We start from the raw sequence: 6,000 nt of genomic DNA on the forward strand, positions 1-6,000 counted from the left end.
ACCTGAACGCACCACAGTGTATAGAAGAGTGTAACAATTTATCCATATACACAGGTCACACAAACACAGAGCACCTAAACGCACCACAATGGCCGGCAAAGTGTAAAAAATGACCACATACAAAGGCTGCACAAACAGAGCACCTGAACGCAACAGAAGACTGCTCCATATACAGGCCAGACTAACACTGAGCACCTAAACGCACCACAGTGTATAGAAGAGTGTACAATTTATCCACATACACAGGTCACACAAGCGGAAAGCACCTGAACGCACCACAGCAGACACAAGACGGCTCCATACACAGGTGACACGCTGCCGATATTTTTGGGCTAATACGTAGTGAGGGCTGATTTTGGCAATTTTCGAGAAACAATCTGATTTGAATTCAGTGCAAACTTACTAAACTGGATAAGAAAGAATAACTATTACACTAATGTACGCTTCATTAAAATGGTAATACAGTGTGAGTAATAACATACATTCAAGTCGCCAAATGGAGATAAAGAAACCAAACAAAATGATGACTTAACTGTACCGAGCACAAGTTGGAGCTTAACTGGTTTAAACAAACACTGTAAGGTCGGCCGTTCAGAGTGGTCAGAGGGGGGTCAAAAAGTGGGTCAAGAGGGGGTCAGGGGCACTGCCGTGAACCTGTGTCATTGTTCCATATTCCCACCTGCACTGTTAGACACAAACAACACACTAGTACTTATTACGGTGGCACAGTGGCACACATTTCTGCCTTATAACAAGAAGGTCAGAGGTTCCGATCCAAGTTTATGTTAAGTTCAGTTTTTGATGATACATATTCATTGATGAAATATACACGTACATCAAATGTAATATAGGATTATGTTCTGAACTTGAATTTATATTGTAATTAGGGATGCACAATATATTGCAATAGCGGTTGACACAATAATCGATATCCCAGAAACTAGTGATTGACCAATATATTTAGTTTTTCTTTTTCAGGACCGATGAAGATACCAATTGTTTACAGCCCAGAAGAACTGATGGCCGATATTTTTGCGCAGATTTACATTCTTTTATATCATTTGAATTTACTACAAACTCACGCGCAGCCCTGTTTTACTCCAAACTAGATGAGAGAACAGTGTAGTCACGTTTTGTGCAGTGTCCTCTGCACAATTTCAAAGTGTTTAAATAAACTAAATTGCATGAAAATTTAGGCAGCTGGTTGACCCAAACAAAATATCGACCTCTGCTGGAGATTTAAGACGAATAGTGAGCATGTTAAAAAGTGCACATTTCGGCCCAAATTATTATATCTTCAAAAAAATGAAAAAGCCGTGGTTTTTTTTTGTTTGTTTGTTTTGTTTGTTATTTCTGGCAGATGGTGGATTAATTTATTTTCCATACTAAATTAAATTAACCCTGGTTTAATTTAAGTTTTGTTTATGTTGCATTTTTATTTTTAACAGACTAACAAAACAGAACATCCACATATAAACTAAAATTATGATTGTGTACAACAATAAATGATCGTTACTGCGTATATTTAACAACCATATCACATAGCTTAGTCTTTTGAAATATCATGATACCCTAATTGTTATGTAGTATAGAAAATTGGACTGAAACACTATTCACAATCAGTTTTAAAGTGTGTGTTTAAATAAATCCAACCACAAAATTGAGAAAAATCACAATTATTATATTTACAAAAGCCAAATTAGGAACAGAAGTTGAAAAATTGCCATTAAATAACACATTTTGTAACTTCAGAAATACTCCACATTCAGACAATTTGACATAAAGAGTTACTACACAATCGCAATTGGAATGGACACAATTAGCATATCGCAAAGGATGCAGTTTTTGAAGTACCATAATTTCTTCCACAAACTGCAAAATATTCTGTCTTATTCTGCATAAAAAACTGATAACCCTGCCATCACCTGCACAAGCAAGTTAGGAAATACATATGATTCTTGCATTACTTTGTCAGTTCATATTTCAGTTTTGAACAGAATCTTAGTGTTTCTCAAAAGTATTAAAAATCTGATACTGATCAATACTAAAATTAAACTACATATTAATTTGAGCAAGTATCAATACTTAAAAAGCCACATTCAGAAATAAATCTTTCCTGAATAGCTTTAGAATGATCTTGACTTGACGAAGTGTAAGAAATGCAATTCTTGTCAGAAAAATCAGAATAACATATTTTCCCCAAAGCATTGAACCCCAGCAGTGAGTGACCCGTGAGCGACCAGCACAGCCCGGAGAAACAGAGGCTGTGTCCACTAAACACAGTTCAAATGCCAGGGTCAGGAAGCATGTAGTAACATCCAGGTCTCACAGGGCCAGCTATTATCAAGAGTGTTTACAGTAAATGTGAATCAGGACTAAAGCAGGGCTAAACTGGGATCAAACTGGGAATACACTAGGACTAAACCAGGACTAGGGAAGAAGCCAAAACCCAGATTACACTAGCAATAAACTAGGACTACACAAGAACTAAACCAAACTGAAACATGATGCAAATCAGGACTAAACCAACATAAAATCATCCAAAAACCAGGACTAAACCAAGACTAAACCAAGACTAAACTGATAAATATATTAAATCATTTTCTTGCAGTCAAATATCAAAACTGCTGTCGCTTCACAGAATAAAAATTTTAGGAAGAAAATATACCTGATTTGACCAACACAAATAGTAAGCAGTAATCAAATAAAAGATTAGATAGATAGATTCCAGCCAGGAAAAAAAAAAACAAGAACTAAACCAGGATCAGACCAAATTAAGACTAAACTACACGAGATGTTAAAGAGCCCATAATACGTAATTTTTAAATCTACGTTATAACAAATAAACCAGGGTTACTCAAACATGTGGATGAAACAAAACAACTCCAGGCATGTTTTTGAGTAGGTAACAACATTATAACTTGACTTAAAGCTCACAGCAGTCAGTTCTGTGTGAAAAAAAAGACATTTAATTGGTATTAAACCAAGATTAAACCAGGGCTGAGACCAAACTAAGACTAATACCCTGAATAAAATAGGTATAACACAGACCAAAACTAGATCAAAACGCAGACAAAATCAAGACTAGATTCAGATCTAAACCATACCACTACCATAATCAAGTTTAAACAGGGACTAACCTAGGATTTAACTAGGTTTAAAAGTAATATTTAATTAACAAAGACTAAACCAGCACTATAGAGGGACCCAGATAAAATTAGCGATAAAGCAGGACTAAAACAGGATTAAACCAGGAGCAAACCAGGACTATAAAGTAGGACTAAACATGATACTTCCATTTAAACAGGGACTAACCCCGGACCGAACCAGATTTAAGAGCAGTGGTGACTGGTGATATTATTATTGGGGTGAGCCTAAGCCTAAATTATAAATATGTTTTATATATTATACAGCAAGATTTAATTAATAAGGACCAAACTGGTGGTACACGGGATTAAACCAGGACTAAACCCAGAAAAAATCAGCACTAAACCAGGACTAAATTCAGAACAAACATCAGCTATATACCAGGATAAAAAAAAAAAAAAAAGAAATCAGCTATAAACCAGACCTAAACCCAGGACAAATCTGGTTTAAACTATGACAAACTAAACCAGGACTAAACCCAGATGGAATCAGGTTTAAACCAGGACTAAACCAGGACTAAACCCAGACAAAACCAGGTTTAATCTAGGACTAAATCCAGACAGAATTAGGTTTAAAATAGGAAGAACTAAACCAGGACTAAACCCAGACAAAATCATCAGGTTTAAACCAGGACTAAACCAGGACTAAACCAGGTAGAAGTAGGTTTAAACCAAGACTAAACCAGGATTAAACTCAGACAAAATCAGGTTTAATCAAGGACTAAACCCAGACAGAATCAGGTTTAAACTAGGACGAACTAAACCAGGACTAAACCCAGACAGAATCAGATTTAAACCAGGACTAAACCAGGACTAAACCCAGATGGAATCAGGTTTAAACCGAGACTAAACCCACATAGAATCAGATTTAAACCAACACTAAACCCAGATAGAATCAGGTTTAAAATAGGATGAACTAAACCAAGACTAAACCCAGACAGACTCAGGTTTAAACTAGGACTAAACCCAGACAAAATCAGGTTTAAACCAGGACTAAACCCGGACTAAACCCAGGCAAAATTCAGATTTAACCATGACCACAGAATACCCAGAATAAAACAGGTACAGTACGGGCATAAACAAGACAAAAACTAGATCAAAAATTAAGATTTAACAAAAACTAAACAGAATCCCGGCATTACGCGCTATAAACCCAGACTAAAACTGGTCCATGACAAGGTTCCCTGGCTGGGTCCGTCTGTGGCTGCCCAGAGCATGTTGTCTCCTCCGCGCAGGGATGTTATTACATAGACACTGATTGCTGTTTTGCCCGTACTGCGCGCTCGCTTTACCGAATGCACTTTCAGGATTACCGCGCTGTCCCAAAACAAACTCACAACAAGACACTTTCGAGGCACCTATTACGCACGAACGCCAAGCGAAAACAGCGCGATTCGACTGATGTAGTGTGGGATAAAATTATACAAGTTGACAGGAATTATCAGGAATTATTGTAAGTAAATTAAGAAATGCATTAGATAGAAAAGCGCGTTTATGGTACGGTTGTTATTTTAGTTTTTGATTCGAGACAGTTCAGTGAAGTGCTTCCCCGTACGCACCAAGACATCGATCCGGACCTTATATTTTTCTCAATATGTTGACTGTGAATGTAAGAACTAAACCAGGACTAAACCAGAGCTAACCAGTTATGAACCGGGTGTAAACTAGGTATAAACAAGTACTAAATACAAAAAGGTTACAAACCAGGACTTAATCGTGACGAAAAAATAATCATACCAGAACTTGAACCAGCACAAATCATGTCTAAAAAGAAAACGTGGACTAACCAGGACTTAACATGGACTAAACCAGTACTTACCCGGGACTAAACCAGATCTAAATAATAACTAAATACCAGATCTGAACTTGGACTGAACAAGGAATAAACCAGGTCGATCTTGGACATGTTTAACGTCCAAATGAGGTCTAAACCGGGTTCACACTTGCTCTGGTTTAGTCCTGCTGTTAGTCCAGTTTAGTCCTGATGTAGACTTGGTTTGGTCCTGTTTAAGTCCTGGTTTAGTGCCGAGTTTATCCCAGTTTTGATGCAGTGTGAGTTAAACTGTGAACGCGCCCCGAAGCGGGACTAAACCGGGACTAAACCAGGACTAAACCAGGTCCGTTACAACATGATGGAGCTCAGTCTTTGACACATTCCGCGTTCGTCCCTGTCAAACAGCTCTCTCCCCCCGTAACAAGCGCGTCTATTTCGGCCACTCACCTCTGCTCCGAAGTCAGTGTCTGGATATAGACTCGAGGCGCTATATCGGTGTCTCCGCTTGGATACGAGTAATTTCGGTGCACATTTACGCGCCGACTGCTATTTTAGGGGGCTTGGACAAACTCACAGAAGCCAGGCTCTGTCTTGTCAGTGAGAGACTCCGCCCCCTTCCTCGCTGACGAACGGTGGCCCCCCTCCGGAGCGACGCACACGCTACTTTCCCTTGGCACTCGAACGCACCAAAGAAACATGCGAAGAAGTAACGGGAAAGGACTTTGTTTATTTTATTCTCCAGAGGATTTTAAACATAGAGAGTTTTTTTTATTTATTTTGGAACCATTAGTTAAGAATGTTCGTGTCGATAAAAGGTTCTTGGGAGCCACGTATTTGGTGATAAATCTGTAATAACGTGATATCAGCTTAACTTCGTAAAATGTTCGTGTTTTTAAGTTTTAAGTTTGTACAAAACATGTCTGAACCGCGTAATTTTCACAGTTTAAATTGATTCGTTGACGTTTCAACATCCACTAACATGATAACAAAGCGCCATTTTTAATAAAGCGCCTTTTACGCACAGAATTTCGCTAACTTGGCCCAAACGCACCCACTCCTCTGGTCCTGTTAGACATTTGA

At 38.2% G+C, this 6,000-nt stretch overlaps 1 protein-coding gene across 3 annotated transcripts in view; it reads right to left on the reverse strand.

Annotated features, from left to right (window-relative positions):
• Positions 1 to 5,505, reverse strand: part of mef2aa (myocyte enhancer factor 2aa) — a 127,105-nt gene extending 121,600 nt beyond the window's left edge. For all 3 annotated transcript variants that reach the window (XM_055155187.1, XM_020934697.2, XM_055155185.1), the window contains exon 1: positions 5,368 to 5,505. The gene's annotated coding sequence lies outside the window, so the exon portion shown is untranslated. The remainder of the gene's footprint in view (positions 1 to 5,367) is intronic.
• Positions 5,506 to 6,000: the final 495 nt, after the last annotated feature.

This window comes from Boleophthalmus pectinirostris, unplaced genomic scaffold (assembly GCF_026225935.1).
Source record: "Boleophthalmus pectinirostris isolate CB_2022bp ecotype Guang Dong unplaced genomic scaffold, ASM2622593v1 HiC_scaffold_2, whole genome shotgun sequence".
NCBI classification, from domain to species: domain Eukaryota; kingdom Metazoa; phylum Chordata; class Actinopteri; order Gobiiformes; family Gobiidae; genus Boleophthalmus; species Boleophthalmus pectinirostris.